Below are 19,579 nucleotides of genomic sequence, written 5' to 3'. Positions count from 1 at the left end.
TAAGCTTTCTGAGTCACACCATCTCACTTGGAACTACACAGCTCTGCCACCACAGCAGAAAACCATAGACAACATAGACAGCACAGCCATAGACAACTCCTCAACAAATAAGCCTTCCCGGGTGGCTCAGTGGTAAGGAGTCTGCCTGCCAGTGTAGGAGGTGGACAAGACTTAGCGACTGAACACACACACGTCCCAATCAAATTATTTATCAAACTTACACTAAAATTTAAATTTCCTATGTTTTCCATATGATACAAAATATTGTTTTTTCTTTTGATTTTTTCTAATCATTGAAAAAATAAGAACCTTCTGGAGCTTATGGGCCCTATAAAAACAAACATTGGGTTCAACTTGGCCCATGGGCCATGGTTTTCAAAGCTCTGGTCCTTCCATGCCTTTCAGGAGAGCATCCTCTGGCTGCAAACTCAGTTCCAGGGATGCACAAAGCAGCTGTCTTCCATTCAGTCTGAGCAAACTGTTCCAGGGGCTGGACTGAGAATCACAGGGGCCCAGAAAAGGAGTGAGGCACCCAGCCTGCCCTCAAGGAACTTCTCATCCAGTGGAGGGTGGATCCAAGACAAGTCCAAGGATGAGTCTGACACAAAATCAAGGAAGGTTGGCATTGTGAGAGAGACCTTGTCTTGTCCATTGAATAAAAAAGGTCTCTGTGGAATGTAAATTGGTGTAGCCACTATGGAGAACAGTATGGAGTTTCCTTAAGAAACTAAAAATAGGAGCTTCCCTGGTGGTCCAGTGGTTGATCTGCCTTGCTGTGCGGGGGATGAAGGTTCAACCCCTGGTCAGGGAACTAAGATCTTACATGCTGCCTGGAGCTACTGAGCCTGTGCATTCTGGAGCCTGAGGGAATGCCACAGTGAAGAGCCCACATGTGCAACTAAGACCTAATGCGGCCAAAAATAAAGAAATATTTAAAAACTAAAAATAATTTTGCCACATAATCCAGCAATCCCAGTCCTGGGCATATATTCATAGAAAGCCATAATTTTAAAAGATACATGAACTCCAATGTTCAATGCAGCATTATTTATAATAGCCAAGACGTGGAAGCAACCTAAGTGTCCATCTCCACCAGATGAATGGATAAAGAAGACGTGATGTGTGTGTGTGTGTGTGTGTGTGTTAGTAGCTCAGCTGTGTCTGACTCTTCAAGACCCCATGGACTGTAGCCTGCCAGGTTCCTCTGTCCATGAGATTTCCCAGTCAAGAATACTGGAGTGGGTTGCCATTTCCTCCTCCAGGGGATCTTCCCAACCCAGGGATCAAACACATGTCTCCTGCATTGGCAGGCAGATTTTTTTTACCACTGAGCCACCAGGGAAGCCCAATAGAATATTACTGAGTCATAAAAAAGAATGAAATAATGTCATTTGCAGCCACATGGATGGACCTAGAGATTTGTCATACCAAGTAAAGTAAGCCAGACAAAGACATATATGATATCATTTATATGTGGAATCTAAAAAATGATACAAATGAACTTATTCACAAAACAGAAACAGACTCACAGACTTAGAAAACAAATGGAGAAAGGTGGGGGGGTAAATTAGGAGGTTGGGATTAACATATACATACTATATATAGAATAGATCATCAATAAGGACCTACTGTATAGCACAGGGAACTCAATACTCTGTAATAACCTATATGGGAAAAGAATCTGAAAAAGAATAGTTACATGTATATGTGTAACTGAATCACTTTGCTGCCCATCTGAAACTAACACAACATTGTAAATCAACTATGCTCTAATAAAAAGTGCTCTGCAACTTGAGTTGAGAGGATTGAGGGAGAGTATTGGGCTCCCTGGGAGAATAAATGTGGCATGAAAGATTTCATGGAGGAAATGGCATTAGAGGCAAACTTGAAGAAATCAGACCTCTAGGACTGATCTTCACCCCAGTCTCACTCCAGTGAAAGGGAGCCTTCTGACTTCTGCATAAAAGCATTGAGCACATATACTACTCTCCACTCTCCTCCCCCATAAGCCATCCTTTGGTGGTGGGCTCCTCAGGACAAGTGCAGGGGCAGGGGCTTGTCTCATTTCTGAGCCTCTGGACTCCCAAGAACATGTTTTTTGGCACTGTTTATTTTGGTATTAGTGTTAAGTCGCTCAGTCATGTCCGACTGTTTGCAACCCCAGGGATGTAGCCCGCCAGGGTCCTCTGTCCATGGGATTTCCCAGGCAAGAATACTGGAGTGGGTAGCCATTCCCTTCCCGGGGATCAAATCCAGGTCTCCTTCTTTGCAGGCAGATTCTTTACTGTTTGAGTTACCAGGGAAGTCCCTTGCTAAGACTAAACTGAAGTTGGGATTGGGAGGCGGAGGATGAAAAAGATTTCTGATGGAAATTGGGCCCAATAGATTGGGTTGTTCCTTCTATTTTATCCAGTTCTCCAGACCCCAGAAAAACACTACCCAAGGAATGTGCCAGTTGTTTTGGGCACAACCTTAGAGTTTCTTTTATTTAAAAAAAATTTATTTTATTTTTGGCTGTGCTGGGTCTTCACTGTGGTTCAAGGGCTTCTCATTGCTGTGGTTTCTCTTGTTGTGGAGCCCAGGCTCTAGGGTACAGGATCAGTAGTTGTGACACATGGGCTTAGCTGCTCTGAGGTAAGTGGGATCTTCCCAGACCGACAATTGAAACTGTCTTCTGCATTGGCAGGTGGATTCTCAACCACTGGACCACCAGGGAAGCCCCACCTTAGAGTTTTTTAGAGGGGACTCTGAGTCGCAGGGAAGAGGTCTTAAAGCAGTTCTGACTGATCATACCTTAGGCAGAGGGAGAGAGGGGCCCCCAGGAGTAGCTCATCTGGACTTCTCTGGTGACCCATTGGATAAGAATCCACCTGCCAATGTAGAAGACCCAGGTTCAGTCCCTGGTCTGGGAAGATTATATGTACTGAGGAGTAGCTGGGCACCAGAGCCATAACTCCTGAGCCTGGGCTCTAGAGCCTGAGAGCCATAACTGTTCACGTGCTCCAACTACTGAAGTTCTCATGCCTAGAGCCTGTACCACAAGAGAAGTCACTGCAATGAGAAGTCTGTGCACTTCAACTAAGAGTAGCCCCCACTTGCCACAACTAGAGGAAACCTGTGCAAAGCAATGAAGACTTAGCACAGCCAAAAAAAACAAGAGTAGCTCATCTGTGATCCTGTCCTGAGGCTTATACCTCCCAAGTCTTGCCACATAAGATGTGATACCATTCAGTCAGACAGATGGCAGAGGCATTACTGCATGGCAGATGAAACCACAGTTTCAGGAGGCTGACTCTTTTTGTTCTGCCACAAAGGACCCATCTATAGGGTCTTGAGCAAGTGAGATTGTCTTTCCCTCGATTTTCTCATCTGTAAGTCAACAGTAATGAGTATTGACCTCAGAGAGCTGGTGTGATAATAAAATGAGACGCTATAGGGGAACACATTGTCAGATTGTCCTTAAGGGTTCCACAAATGCTAGTTCTTATTATCTAAGGTCACCTCAGGACCCTTCCTTGGGTCCAGGCAGCATCTTGAGTCCTGACTGTTAGGACCACTGCTGAGTCTGATCTAAATCCCACTTGCTGGGACTTCCCTGGTGGTCCAGTGCTTAAGACTTTGCCTTCCAAGGTAGGGGGGTGTGGGTTTGATCCTTGGTCAGGAACTAAAGGGGGCGTCCCTGGTGGCTCAGACAGTAAAGAATCTGCCCGCAAAAGAATCTGCCTGTCGTGGGAACTAAGATCATACCTGCCTCACAGCCAAAAAGACATAAGATACAGAAGCAATATTGTAACAAATTCAATAAAGGCTTTAAAAAAGGTACATATAAAAAATAATCTTAAAAAAATCAGTGAATCAGTCCCTCCTGCCATAGGCAGACCCCAGCTTCCCCGACAGCCTTCCAGGACAGGGACGCACACGGCCACCTCATGCCGACCCTCTAATCTCAGCTCCTTCCCCTTCTCTCCTCCCCTGTGATTATCATCAACTCCCTGGAGCTAGCGGGCAGGCTTGGCTGCGCCCCATGCCCCTTTGAAGTCCGCAGCCAGGTTCCCAGTCCCACACACTGACTTCTGAGAAAGCTGCTTCCCATCAAATCCTGCCGCCAAAAAGACTCCCCTCTTAGGTATTCCTGCCAACTCCGTTTTATAATCTCCGCGCCGGGGAGGGAGGGCAGTATAGGCACTTTGTGCGCAGGAAGGAAGCAATTAAATTATTAGCACTTTGAGAAATTAAACGACATAACTTATGGCAGAATAAGTTTAGCAAAAAAAACCCCCTTGTAATGTGAGAAAACAATTAAAAAGAATTATATAAGGTTGGGCTCGCTCCTTTATTGCAATAGAGTTAGCAGTTCATTGATTATCGTCTTGTTATAATGCAGCAGGATGGTGCGGGCTGCCACGGAGGCAGCGATACTCAGGAAGTGAGATGCTTAGCTGGGTCCTGCAAGAAGATGTAGAGGAGGAGCTGAAAGGTTTTCCTGAAGGGGGATGGGGGAGGGGAGACTGGGATCAGAGGAGGATGCCCAGAGCAACTCTTGTTTCTCCTGGCTCTTTCTGCTCTGGTAGACCTTGTCAGTTTCAGCCTGCCCAGACCCTGTGCCAGCAATTCCGCTCCTAGTTATTCACCCCAGAGAAACGTTCCCATGGCTCCAAAAGGGACATGGACAAGGATGATCCTGAGGCATCCAGAGTGGCCCTCTCTGGGAAAGTGGAAAGGTAAAACGAGATGGATGTGCCAAACGGCAGCAGCAGCAGCAAGAAACTACAGATGGCATGCCCATAGAACCACGTGGTTACATCTTAAAAACTTTGTGCCACACAGCAATGAAAAACAGTACGTGACTGCTTCCTGTGCCACATGGAGGAGTCTCCCAGAAAAGCTGAGGGAAAGAAGCAAGACATGAAAGAGGCCCCCACTGTGTGGTTCCATTTAGATGAAGTTCAAGAACAGGCTGAACTAGCAGGTGGTGACAGAAGCTGGAATAGCAGTTATTTCTGGCAGCAGAAGGGGGAAGGGAGGAGTTTATTGACTGGGATGGGGCACAGTGGAACATTTCTAGGCTGCTGGAAATGTATTATCTTTTGAGCTAGGTGGTGGTTACACAGGTTGTACACATAGATGAAAAACTGAGTTTTATATTTAAGACCACACTTTGCTGTATGCATGTTATCCTTCAATAGGGGAGTATAAAGCAAAAAATTTTGCCCAAGGGAAAAAGTAGGAAACATGGAGATATGACACAACACCATTTATGCAAATAAAAACCCACAGGCATGTGAAACAACACTGCCCATCCTCTAAGAACTCAGCAAACGGAAAGATAGACACTATCATTTGGACATAGGCTATGGGGATGGCTCAGACAGTAAAGAAGCTGCCTGAAACTCAGGAGATCCAGGTTCGATCCCTGAGGGAAGGTCCCCTGGAGTAGGAAATGGCAACCTACTCCAGTATGCTTGCCTTGAGAATTCCAGACAGAGGAGTGTGGTGGGTTACAGTCCATGGGTCACAAAGAGCTGGACATGACTAAGTGACTAACATACTTATGGTGATAAAAGGAAATGAATGTATGAATGAATGAAACCAAGAATAGGGCCTGGCAAAGACTAATTATAATAACAGGCTATGAACGGAGAGTATAGTTAACTTAACTCTGCCTTTGAAGTAGAAGTTTGTAGAAAATCATTAGTTAATTAATTAGGAGATGTTAGGGCTGAAAGTGATCTGTATGGGGTGTTGGGACATTTTGATCTGAGGGGTGAGTGTAGAATCAGTTACCAATGCCTACCAAGGGGCCAAGGAGGCACCTATCTCATGTTTCAATCCTTCTCTACTGTCCGCCGAATGACACCACCATGCCCACTGCTTTAGAGGACCTCACATATGATGCGCAGATCCCTGGGGTGAATTTACTGGGGCCTGCACTTAGCTCAGACCTCCCACTCCCAGCTGAGTTCCCCTAGCAGTTTTCTTAATCTCTCTGGATTTCAGTTTATCTGTTACATGGATGATAAAGAGTGTCTTAGGTGAAAGTGTTGAGCAGGTGTTTTTTTGTTAGATCAAATGAAAGATAACACCTAGATCAAAAGATAACACTTTTTTATTTGGCTGGGCTGTGCAGCTCGTGGGCTTCCCAGGTGGCTCAGGAGTAAAGAATCAGCCTGCCAATACAGGAGACAGGGGAGATGTGGGTTCGATCCCTGGGTTGGGAATATCCCCAGGAGGAGGAAGTGGCAACTCATTCTAGTATTCTTGCCTAGAAAATCCCATGGACAGAGGAGGTTGGTGGATTACAGTCCATGGGGGTCACAAAGGATCAGATGCGACTGAGCACGAGCATGAGCAAGTACAGCTTGTTCGATCTTCGTTCCCCAATCAGGGATTGAACCCTGGCCTTGACAGCGAAAGCACTGAGTCCTAACCACTGGACTACCAGGGAATTCCCTCAGCAAATTTCTTTTTTTTTAGTTGCAGCATGTGGGATCTAGTTCCCTAAACAGGAATTGAACCCACCCAGGACCCTCTACATTGTGCAGTCTTAGCCACTGGGTCACCAGGGATGTCCCTTAGCAAAGGTTTTATGTAGAAAAGAAAAGTGAAGTCGCATCCGACTCTTTGCGATCCCATGGACTGTAGCCTACCAGGCTCCTCAGTCCATGGAATTTTTCAGGCAAGAATACTGGAGTGAGTTGCCATTTCCTTCTTCAGGGGATTTTCCCAACCCAGGGATCAAACCCGGGTCTCCCACATTGCGGGCAGATGCTTTACCGTCTGAGCCGCCAGGGAAGCCCATGTAGAAAGGCAGATAGTAAATAGTTAAAGCTTCGTGGACCATAAGGTCTGTGTCACAGCTACTCTGGAAGCAGTCATAGATCTAAATGAATGTGCATGGCTGTGTTCCAATAAAACTTTACTTATCAACACTGAACTTTAAGTATCATATGATTTTCGTGTGTCACAAAATATCATTTTTTTGCTTTTTTTCCCCCAAACCACTTAGAAATGTGAGGATAGTTCTTAGCTTGTGAGCTGTACACAGACAGCTGGGGGTGGGTGCTGGGTTTGGCCAGGCTGTAGTTTGCTGAGCCCTTGTCTAGAGGAGAGAGTGAGTTGGAGCAGTGCCTGGCACATAGCAAGTGCTCAAGAAAGTTCAGCTATTGCTGCTCTCACCCCCGCTGTTCGGTGAGATAGCAGAGGTGTGGAGAAGTGAAGTGGCTTCCCAGAGTCGTTGGGGAGTTAGTGGCAGAGCTGAAACTCTGACCCAGATCTGAGTTCACATTCAAAGGGATGGTCTTAAATCCACTTTGAAAAAATGTTCAAGGAAGGAAGAATCTGCTGGTATCTTTTCCAGGGCCCACCTGTTTTTGCTTAAAAATAGTATTTGTTTATTTTTGGCTGTGCTGGGTCTTTGATATTACTCGAGGACTATTCCTCTAGTTCCGATGAGCAACTCTCTGGTCCCTGTGCTTGGGCTTCTTACTGTGGTGGCTTTTCCGGTTGCAGAGCATGGGTTCTAGGTGCACAGGCTCAGTAGTTGTGGTGCATGTGTTTAATTGCCCCGTGACACGTGGAATCTCTCCAGACCAGGGATTAAGCTTGTATCCTCTTCATTGGCAGGTGGATTCTGAACCACTGGACCACCAGGAAAGCCCAGGGCCCACCTCTTGCAGCAAGAAGTCTGGTGTCAGTCTGGGTGGCTAGTTTCACCTGATGAATCAGAGGACTCCTTGCATCCATGGAGTGCATTTATACCCTTCAAAGCCCTTGGTCCATCCTTTATCTAAATTGAGTGACAAATGCTACTTTACACTACTGATTCCTAATCTTTTTTTTTTTTTTTGTCCTATGGCATCAATGTGATGAATTTTTTCGTTCTGTGGATGCCATTAGGGGCATCAAAGTGAACTTCTGATTCCATTTACATAAGGTTAAAAACCAGTGGTGTTGGGGAGGGGGATAAATTGGGAGATTGGGATTGACATATACACACTGCTGCTAAGTTGCTTCAGTCGTGTCTGACTCTGTGAGACCCCATAGACAGCAGCCCACCAGGGTCCCCCGTCCCTGGGATTCTCCAGGCAAGAACACTGGAGTGGGTTGCCATTTCCTTCTCCAATGCATGAAAGTGAAAAGTGAAAGTGAAGTTGCTTAGTCGCATCCGACTCTTCGGGACCCCATGGACTGCAGCCTACCAGGCTCCTCCGCCCATGGGATTTTCCAGGCAAGAGTACTGGAGTGGGTTGCCATTGCCTTCTCCGATATACACACTACTATATATAAAATAGATAACTAATAAGAACCTATTGTATAGCACAGGGAACTCTACTCAATACTCTGTAATGACCTATATGGGAATAAAATCTAAAAAAGAGTGGATATATGTATAACAAAAAGTTCAAAACCAGGCAACGCTAATTTGTGCTATTAGAAGCCAGGAGAGTGGTTCCTGGGGCAGGAGACATGTGAGGGCATCTGAGGTTCAGGAAATGCTCCACCTCTTGATCTGAGAATGGTCTTTGTGAAAAGGCATCGAACCTACACTTATGATCTGGGCATGTTTCTGGGCAGATGTTCTACGCTGATAAACTGCACAGAAAATAGCTCCAAAAGCATCCTGGGAAAAAGAGTGAACTTTTCATGAGTCTAGTTGTGGGAACAGGAAGGCATTGCTGATGTCACCCAAGACTTATTGCTCTGCCGGGCAGTGAAGGACCCAGTTTTGGATGAGACCGGGAGTTCACCAGCCCATATGCACCTTAACATATAAGCTAGTCTTGTTTCTCTGGAGCACAGAAAATGTATGAGTATATATGTGAAAGTGTGTAGTGTGTGTGCAAGTGTGGATGGGTGTGATTGTGCTTATATGTGAGATGTATGTGTATATATATGACCATCACTTTAAAACAGGCCTCAGAAACTTCCCTCTCCCTTTTGAGTTTGGATGTGGGACCTAGCAAGCGCATGTGCACACACATGTGTAGCGTGTGCCACACGTGGAGGTTCTGGGACTCCTATCCCTGGTGCAAGTACTTGGCACACATCCACTGCTATTCCTCCTATAAATAACCTTTATGTGTTTTTGTAATGCACAGATATGGTAATGCTGCAGATTTATGCAGAGAAAATGGCTTCTGGTAACTGGCTGACCCTTTGTAGCCACTGCTCATTTGGGTGGATCTCGGGCCCTCTATTTGTTTCTGGAGGGTTTGCTGGAATTCTCTCTGAAGTGTGCCAAGCTTCCTGCCTAGGAAAAGAAATTGATTTGACTTATTTAATTCAGATGATTACATTCTCTCATTCACAGAGAGCAAACTCAGATTTTTGCCTTGCAGGACCCTGAAGGAGAGAGGCTAGGATGGAGAAGATTGAAACATGGTGATTCCAGCTAGAGCTGGAAGAGAACCTACTTCCCTTGGAAGGAGTTTCACACACTTGGACCTGAAAGATTGGTCTTCGCAGACCTTAGACTGAGGTCCCCTAGTTCCCCCCTTTAGCAGCAGACCCCGCCCACCGAGCTCCGCCCCTGCTTACATCTCTCTGCCTCCCTTGAGCTTGACTCTTCTAGTTCTAAGAGCACGCCATGCCCCAGCATGTTTCTCTATTGCCTGGAACATCCTCCTTCACTCTCAGCCCACTGGGTGAACCCTGATTTGTTCTTAACTCAGTTCAGACGTGGTGTTTTATGAGAGGTTTTTCCGTCTCCCCTCCCTTGCCAATATGTCGATTCTGGTGCTTACCACACACAGCTATAATTCTTTGCACATGTGTTTTTCTCCCACATTTGGCCACGAGTTTCTCCTGGGTAGAGACAGTGTGTCTTGTTCATCTCTGAATCACCGGATCTCAGGGCAATGGTGGCCACAGAGGAGATGCTGGGTGAATAGAAGCTTCCTGAATGAGCACACAAGTGGGGATGGGGTGGGGTGCTGTTGGCGGGTTAGAGGCGGGGACAGTGGGACAAACTCCACAGGCCTCAAATGCAAACACACAGATGTGTACATGGCTCCTCACCATGCCACCCCTCCTATGCTAAAGAGTATTCACCCCAGGCAGGGACTTCCCTCGTGGTCCGGTGGTTAGGACTCTGCAGGGGACGTGAGTTCCATCCCTGGTTGGGGAACCAAGCTCCCACATGGTGGGCAGCATGGTCAAGAAATAAAAATAAATAAATAAATAAAGAATATTCACCCGGGCAAGTACAAGTTCCCGGCCCCTCACTCACTGAGTTGAATTGTGTCAGTCAATTCTTGTTTTACACCTCTTGGCACTTGGTTTTCAGAAGGACTCTGGGTGGCAGCGGCTGTCCTTTCAGACAAGGTCAACTTGCATCTCAAATGGCCCAAGATGAGGGTGAAAGGTGGGATAGGAGGGGCAGTCTGATGTTCGACCAAGACCAGGTCACAGGGACTTGGTGATTTGGGAGGCTGGCCGGAATCAGGCCGCTCTGCACACAGTCACAGGCTTCACAGAGGTGGGAAGGCTTGTAGGGAAAAGGGTTAGATCGGTGATCCAGGAGAGAGAAGGATCAAAGGCTGCCCAGAGAGATGCTATCTCTCCATGGATGAATGTCCCCATAGGCATTGGCTACTCCTCTGCACTCAAGCGCTTGCTGGCCACGGAAGCTCTACTGAGAACACATCTGAGCACTTGGCTTGGAAAATGCATGAACGAAAGGATGAAAGAATTCATTGTCTGAATTGGGCACGTGATTTTATATCCTTGGGACTCATGTTTTCCCACCTGGAAGTTGAGGGTGTGGAAGTACAGAAGCCTTTCTGCTTCTGCACCTGCCCGGCTTCCCTCTGTGTTGATTAGTGGCATGTGCACTGCCCAGACATAAATAATCCCATACCAACATTCAATATTAATTTTGCCTTCTCCCTCTTGGTATCCTCTTGGGCTTCAGCATAGGAGAATGGAGACTCTGGAGGCAGACAAGGGATGGTGTCCATGTTTGAGCTTGCCACTAAGCTAATTGTGTGATGTAGGGCAGATTCTTTTATCTTTATTTTTTACTTTTTGGTGACACTGCATGGCACGTGGGGTCTTAGTTCCTTGACCAGGGATTGAACTTGAGCCCTCTGCAGTGGAAGCTCAGTCTTAACTGCTGGACCACCAGGGAAGTCCCAGGGCAGGTTCTTTTAGAACCTGATTGTCCTGATCCCTTAGAGATGTGAGCGTGAAATGAGATAATACATTCAAAAAAGTTTCATAACCTGTCAGTGTTACTAGGATGGTGTTCTTTATGATGATTCCACACAGTGGGAGCTCAGTAAACTCTCAGTAAACAAAGTAAAGGAGTTTCTGGATTTTCTTCTGTAAATACCTTTGCTCAGGCTTGGCTAACGTTAATTCCTCTGTGTGTGTGTGTGTTTAAGGGCCTTCATCCCAATGCTGCTGGGAGCTTAAAGCAGTGTGACCAGAAGTTCTCCACCACCCCACAAAGCCCAGCACCTAAGCGATACACCTTTGTTCCTCCCGTAAGTCAACAGAAGTGGTGGGGGTAGGGGTGGGGGTGGGGGAAACAAAGGAGCCCTTAGCAGGTAGGAGCAAGTCGGCTCAGTCTCCGTGCAAGTCACTACCAATAAAACCTAATCAATGCAACCCCTTTTAAGTTGGTTGGATCAGTGACCCAGAAAATAGCTCCCCTGCAGAAAAGGAAATGATAGTCAATAAACTGAGACGTCAATGGAAAAAATCTATTAAAGCGAGTGAGATATCAGGAGACCTCTGGTGTTAACGGAGACCTTTTGGAACGGAGCCATGGACAGAGAGTGGGTTTTTAACCCTCTCGAGGCCAGAGTCGCTTCTGCCCCAACTCAGCAGCTTCTGTGCTTTGCTCAGTCCTACGTCTCCCCAGGGGCTTCCCTGGTGGCTCAGGGGTAAGAATATGCCTACCAATGGAGGAGACAGGAGACGTGGGTTCAATGCCTGGGTCAGGAAGATCCCCCGGAGAAGGAAATGGCAACCCACTTGAGTATTCTTGCCTGGAGAATCCCATGAACAGAGGAGCCTGGTGGGCTACAGCCCATGGGGTCGTAAACGAGTCAGGCATGACTTAGTGACTAAAGAACAACATGTCTCCCCAAATGGTAGGGAGGAGCCCATGGTGTGCTGAGCGCTTTGGGCTGCTTGCCCATTCAGTGTTCCCTCCTAGATGATTGGCAGGTGGGACTGGTCTGAGGCTCTGTCTGGGGGGCTTCCTTAGAGATGACACCTCTCTAGCTCACAGGGAAAGGAGCTGGGGGTCTCTGCATCCTCAGTTGTAAGAGCTGCTCTGACCTGGTTGTGTGGAGCCAGATGCCTAACCTGAGCTGGGCCGGCTGCCCCCACCCTGCCAATTAACAAAGGCCTCTCGCCTCTGGAATTTACAAGGAGACAAAAGCTGTCCCCGAGAATCTGTTCTGCAATAAAGTCAAATGTTTTCCTGGCCTGACTGTGGCGTCAGTGACTCTTCGTACTCCCCGTGATTGAGTAGGGCAGATGATGACGGTAAAACTGTTGAATCAAGAAAGATGTGGGATATACAATGGAATATTACTCAGTCATAAAAAGGAACACATTTAAATCAGTTCTAATGAGGAGGATGAACCTAGAGCCTATCATACAGAGTGAGGTTAAGTTGGAAAGAGAAAAAAAAAAATATATATATGAATGCATATATATAGAATCTAGAAAGATGGTACTGATGAACCTAAGGGCTGTTGCCCTTAGGCAGGGCAACAGCGGAAACACAGACATAGAGAACAGACTTACAGACATGGGATGGGGGAGGAAGGAGAGGGTGGGCTGAATGGAGAGAGTAGCATGGGAGCATATACACTACCATATATAAAATAGAGAGTCAATGGGAATTTGCTGTTTGACTCAGGGAACGCAACCAGGGGCTCTGTAACAACCTAGAAGGGTAGGAATGGGTGGGAGATGGGAGGGAGGCTCAAGAGGGAGGGGACATATGTGTACCTATGACTGATTCATGTTGATGTATGGCAGAAACCAATGCAATATTGTAAAGCAATTATCCTTCAATTAAAAATAAATTAAAAAAAGAAAGATGAAAGGGAAACATATGAACAGGAGAGTAGCTCTCAAAATGGCATGTACAGGTTGTGGGATGGCCAGACAGTCCACCCCAGGGCCTTGTCCCATGCCCCTCATGACCACCAGCCCTGAGCTGGTGGATTATGCCTGAGCTGCACAGATTATGTCTGTGTGTGCAGCTGCCACTTGGGTCTTTTGGAATGAGGGCTGCTGTTAAGAAAAGTCACCATTGCATCAGGTTCAACAGACAGTGACAATGTCTAAGATAAAGGACGTTTAGATGTGCTACTTTACTGTGAAGAATTGTGAAAGTGAGAGTAAGTTTAATGGGGAACTTGTTGATGTGGAATTGGGGTAATCTAGATGGGGGCCAGCTTGAGGGCAGAGCACTGTAGGGAGTAAGACCTTGGTTGTGCTCTTCTTCCTTTCATCTGCCTTTAGACTGAGATTTTGTTGGTTAACTGTGTCAAGTCACCACATGCATCTTTTCCAGTCGTGTGTGCATGCTAAGTCGCATCAGTCGTATCCAACTTTAGGTTATTAGGTTATCATCTTTTAGGTTATTATTATTGTTATTGATATTGTTTAATCTTTGAGTTTTACAGTCTTTTGTTTTGGCCACATTGAGAGGCATGGGGATCTTAGTTCCCCCACCAGGGATCAAACCCTCATCCCCTACAGGGGAAGCATGGGGTCTTAACCACTGGACTGCCAAGTCTTATTTTGGAAGAAGTAGAATCATACAGCTTTGGTATTTATGCCATCTCAGTGTTAGCATGGTCTAGGGGGAGATATTGGCAATGGCTTGGTTTATCTGGGACATTTCCATGGCTCATGGGTAGCTGTTTATGCCTAAGGGGCCAGAAGCCCACAAAAATAAGATAAGATTACTGGATGAGGCAATTACAGACAAATATCTCCAGACTAGGGTTAAAGATCATCTTAATATAGTTTTTTTTTTAATTACATTGTAACTGATGTGTGTATATATATATATATATATTCTTTTCAGATTCTTTTCTGTTATAGATTATTACAGGATACTGAGTATAGTTCCTTGTGCTATACAGGAGATCCTTGTTGGTTATCTATTGTATTAAATATAGTGTTTAGAAGCCATGACCTGGGTGTTTGGAGTGCTTGTTGGGTGTCACTGTTCCCAGATCTCTAAGTGGGCAGAGTTAGGGCATGTGTATGTGTACACACACCAGGCTTCCCTGGTGGCTCAGTGGTAAAGAATCCACCTGCCAATGCAGGAGACACAGGAGATGCAGTTTCGACCCCTGGGTCAGGAAGATCCCCTGGAGAAGGAAATGGCAACCCACTCCAGTACTCTTGCCTGGGAAATCCCATGAACAGAGAAGCCTGGAGGGCTACAGTCCATGAGATCACAAAAGAGCTGGGCACAACTTAGCGACTAAACCACCACCACCACCACCAAGCACACACACAGCCACATTCAGATTATGGGCACACCTCAGATACATTGCAAGTTTAGTTCCAGACCACTATGATAAAGCATATATTGCAATAAAAAAAAGGGTCTGAAGGTTTTTTTATAATAATAATAATTATTATTTTTTGGCAATGCCATGCAGCATGCAGGATCTTAGTTCCCTGACCAGGGATTGAACCCTTGACTCCTGCAGTGGAAGGTGGAGTCTTAACCACTAGACTACCAGGGAAATCCCTAGAGGATTTTTTTTTTTTATAAGATAATTAAAACAGGAGTCAACAAACAACAACCTTTAGGCCAAATGTGGCCGGTTGTTTTGTGAATAAAGTTTTATTGGAACATTGCTGAGCAGCTCTTTCCTTCCATCCTTTCTGATGATAACCACATTGCTTGAGAGGTGTCAGGTATTATGGGGGTTACATTTGGTGGGGATTGTGAAAGATGTTCTAATGTGTCTGAGGATGTAAATGATAAGCACTCCGTGAGGATATAGCTTTTGGAGCTGGGCCTGTCTTGCTCCTAGGGTGCAGGAATGTGTCAGGAAGACAGTCACTTTTCCCGAGAAAATGAGAACCAGCTTGGGCTTTGTCTTCATCTGCCATCTCAGGTTGGTCACGGTTTCCAGGAGATGATAGCAAGGTTTCCATTAGTGGTGACAGAATAAGCTGACAGACATGCTGCAGAGACATGATGTGAGTTTCTGGTTCCTTTGAGTCATGGGTTTATGCCTTTGTTAGGACCTGGACGTTTTCTTTGGTGTTTAAGGGGACATTCTGGAAGCTTCCCTTGGCCTGGTGGATCAAGAGCCTTGGGTGAAGTTTCATCTATTCCCATTCCAGGAGCAGGGCAGGTCTGTTCCTTTGAGAACTTTCTCCCTCATCCCTTTCAACTCAGTGACTCCCCAGCTTAAGAGGCCCTTGAATACAGAGTCTGAAATACTTGAGAAAAATGAACTACCCATTGCCTGAGCTTTGGAGTCTGGTGATCTTTTCCTTTTAGAGTAATCTCTGGGCAATTCACTTCACCTCTCTGAGGCCCAGTCTCATCTGTAAAATGAAGGCCAATTACATCTTCCTCACTGTGTTATTTCCGGGATCAAACAAGATGATGTTTGTAGAACATAGTTGTTCAGTCGCTCAGTTGTGTCTGACTCTTTGTAACCCCGTGGACTGCAGCATGCCAGGCTTCCCTGTTCTTCACCAACTCCCTGAGTTTGCTCAAACTCATGTCCATTGAGTCAGTGATGCCATCCAGCCATCTCATCCTCTGTCACCCCCTTCTCCTCCTGCCTTCAATCTTTCCCAGAGTACTTACCATCTTAACTGGCACATAGTACGAGCTTGGAAATTGTAATTCCTTTCCTTTTCTAAGACAGGATTATATTGACAACGAGTGTCTCGTGTCACAAACTGTAAGAGAGACATTTTTGGAAACAGGAGCTGACGTTGATAAGAAAGCATCTGTGTTATAAGAGAAGGGTGGGGTGGGGTTAGAGGACCCTACTGGCCTCCAAGGCTTTGACCACAAAGGAGCCAAGTGGAGGCCTCAGCCGGGAGTTGCATGCTTCTAACACGAGGTGGCAGTGTTGGCAAACACACCACATCCCATAAGCCACAGAGAGGCCCAAGTCAGAAGAAATTTCACCTCCAATTTAAATTATTTTTAGAATGGGTATGTTCTTAGAGATCACCTACTCCCACGATTGGACACCTCGGGAAATGGAGGCCTAGAGAAGGGAAGAGCTGTCCCCAAGATCCCAGAGCAAGTCAATGGCAGAGCTGGGTTCCCAGTGGATCTAGGATTCCCGATGTCTTTGTCATCCTGCTCGTTCCATCACATACCTTGCCTCAGGGTGGGAGGTAAGGGAAATTACTAGAGCTTGAGAGCCCTTGGTTTAGTCTTAGCATCTCTGTTTTCAAGGGCACCAACAGGAGCCCCCCAAAAGGTTTATATGATTACTGGAAGTAAACAGAGAGATCCCAGAGGCCCCAAGATCTTAATTGTATATCCCTCGCCTCACTTACCGTTAATTAGTATCCTGTTGGCAGAGGCAAAAAGAAAACCATTTTTCCTCTCCTCCTCCCTGAAATAGTCTGGTATTTTCTTAGGTCCAGGGTGAATGGGTGGCCCAGTTCTGGTTTGCTTGCTCTCTCACAGGAGTAAAAGAACTCCAATAAATAAATAAATATGTTTTTTAAAAAGGACCCCAATCTAGCTGCACTTGTTGAGGCTCGGCTTGCAGTTGATTCGGCTTCTGCTCTATGCTAGGAACTGGGTAAGTCCTGATGGCCCCACCCTCACTGGGTGATGCTGGGAAATAATGGTTACATCCAACTCAGAGCTGAGGCAGCCAAGGCACAGAGAGGTGAAGTAACTCACCCAGGGTCATGTAGGATTTTCCAGATTCTGAGCTTCTGTTTTTTTCTAGGCTGGCCCAGTAGGGTGAGGGGGTGGTCATGGTGGTAGATGGAGACGGCCCACCTTTAGGATTTGTGTCCTCAGACCAGGCGCTTTGTCCTGCCTCAGAAAGTCCCTGAGCGGTAGGTTCTGTGAGCTGACTCTCTCGCCCCCTCCCCTTACAACTTCCCACGGGTTTCTTTCCAGAGCAGTCACTGGCTGAACAGGTTGCTAGTGGAAATGTGGTTTTCAAATTTGGGAAATCTCCATTAAGTCCTTTTATTTAAGGAGGATGTCATTATCACGCCTCCCCGAGGACTATTACGGTTCTATTAGGCAAGGCCGCAGACTTCCTAGGTACTGTCTGGGGTCTGACTGCTGGGCAGGAAAATGTGAGACAGGAAGAAGGGGAGGCAGGAGGGAGGCAGGAGAGAGAACAGGAGATGGGGAGGGGAAAGAGAAGGAAGAAGGGAGGAGAAAGAGTGAATTAAGGCAGGAGTGAGGAGTCACACACACACACACACTCACACACATACACACAGGCAAGGGCATGCTCACCCCTTGCTCCCTGAAGTGTGGGGAGAGGGCAGAGACCCTGGCCTCTGGACCACCTGCTAGTCCAGAGCCTTGAAAATTAACCTGGAGGGGACATGCTGACCGTTCCTTCTTTCACCCTTTGGAGCAGACCCTTCCTGTCCTCCTCAGGCCAGTCCCACCTCAGGCCTCTGGGTTCAGACTTGAGGCGTGGGGGCTGTGTGAAGGAGAGAGGCTGAGGAGGCCCAGGGAGGGCAGTTCTGGAAACTGGGTCTGGATTCAGGGCCTCGGCCATCCTGATGACTTCAGTGAACACACTGCTCTCCTGTCCTCTGCCCCCGTCTCTAGAAGGTAGGCTTCAGAGAAGCAGGATTGGGATTTCCCTGGTGGTCCAGTGGTTAAAACTCTGTGCTTTCACCACAGGGGCCATGGGATCGATCCCTGGTCAGGCAACTAAGATCCCACATGTTGTGAGGCGTGACCAATAAATAAATCAGTTCAGTTCAGTTCAGTTGCTCAGTCGTGTCTGACTCTTTGCAACCGCATGAATTGCAGCACTCCAGGCCTCCCTGTCCATCACCAACTCCTGGAGTTCACTCAGACTCACATCCATCGAGTCAGTGATGCCATCCAGCCATCTCATCCTCTGTTGTCCCCTTTTTCTCCTGCCCCCAATCCCTCCCAGCATCAGAGTCTTTTCCAATGAGTCACCTCTTTGCATGAGGTGGCCAAAGTACTGGAGTTTCAGCTTCAGCATCACTCCTTCCAAAGAACACCCAGGGCTGATCTCCTTTAGAATGGACTGGTTGGATCTCCTTGCAGTCCAGGGGACTCTCAGGAGTCTTTTCCAACACCACAGTTCAAAAGCATCAGTTCTTCGGCGCTCAGCTTTCTTCACAGTCCAACTCTCACATCCATACATGACCACTGGAAAAAACAAATAAATGAATAATAAAAAAAAGCAGGGCGTTCTCTCCACTCTTGGCTGTCTCCTGGGCTCCTTGAGCAGTGCCACATGTGTGGTAGGTGTTCACTCAGTGTTTGTGGGATAAATAATGAAGTATGGATGAAGAAATAATTCTACCAGTTTCTTATCCTCTCCCTTGTTGAGTTTAAAACAGCCTTCCGGTTCTAATGGATCTTTTCTCTGTTCTCAGCAAAGGCGAGTAATTTTGAGGCCTTCAGAGTATCCTCTGAGACGCACACGCGCGCACATACACACACACACACACACGGGGTTTACGGAGGGTCAGGAACCGCGTGGCAAGCAGCTGACACTGGCTTGGCCACAAGAGAAAGAAAAAAGTATATGCCTCTCTTGGGACCTGTTTGTTAGGGGGTTACCAGCCACAGGCTGGAAGCGGTTTTAACCTCTGGGCAGGAAGGCTGCTGCTCTTTAGACAAACATCCTGCCTGGGAAATCCCCCTGGCCTGGGGGTAGGGGGTGGTCCCTGGGGCCTGGCAGCCTCCCTCCTTGCCATCCTGGCTTCTACAGACCCATCCCTGTCTCCAGGCTTGAGGCCAGGCACCCTTCTCCACCCCCTCGTCCACCATCAGGAGCCCCGGGAGAAAGAGCCCAGGCCCCTGGGGCACCCCTCCCTCGGAGCTCCTGTGCAGAAGTGATTAATGAGGCAACAAGCCTTTCTTCCCCAGCTGTGTCAACACGCCCCAGGCTGCCTGGAAGTGGCCCCTTAGCTGCAGGTATGGGAAGCAGCCCCAGGTCTCCTTTATGCCTGTTTTTCCCTCACCAGGGGCTCCCTTTAGGGCTTTGGGCCTCCTACTGGGTCATCAGAGTCCTGAGGGTGATGATGATGGTAATGGTGATGATGGTGATGATGATTTTATGATGCCAATAGCACCTGATATTTGTAGAGGGCATGGCCTTCCTTTTCCTCAGCTCCTTCTTTCAACTGCCAGAGCCAGAGGCTTGTGTGTGACTCTCTTTGGGTCATAGGGAGCAACTGAACTATAGTTGCCAGAGCTTATGCCACCTCCTCTGTGAAGTTTTCCTCTTTTTTTTTTTAACGATTATTATTTTTGGCTGTGCTGGGTCTTCATTGCTGCGTGGGCTTTCTTTAGTTGCAGCAAGTGGGGACGCTCTCTAGTTGCAGTGTGTGGGCTTCTCATTGCGGTGGCTTCTCTTGT

This window comes from Bubalus kerabau, chromosome 4, assembly GCF_029407905.1.
Source record: "Bubalus kerabau isolate K-KA32 ecotype Philippines breed swamp buffalo chromosome 4, PCC_UOA_SB_1v2, whole genome shotgun sequence".
Classification (NCBI taxonomy): domain Eukaryota; kingdom Metazoa; phylum Chordata; class Mammalia; order Artiodactyla; family Bovidae; genus Bubalus; species Bubalus kerabau.
The sequence above is the reverse complement of the archived record's forward strand: the minus strand, read 5'-3'. Positions refer to the sequence as shown.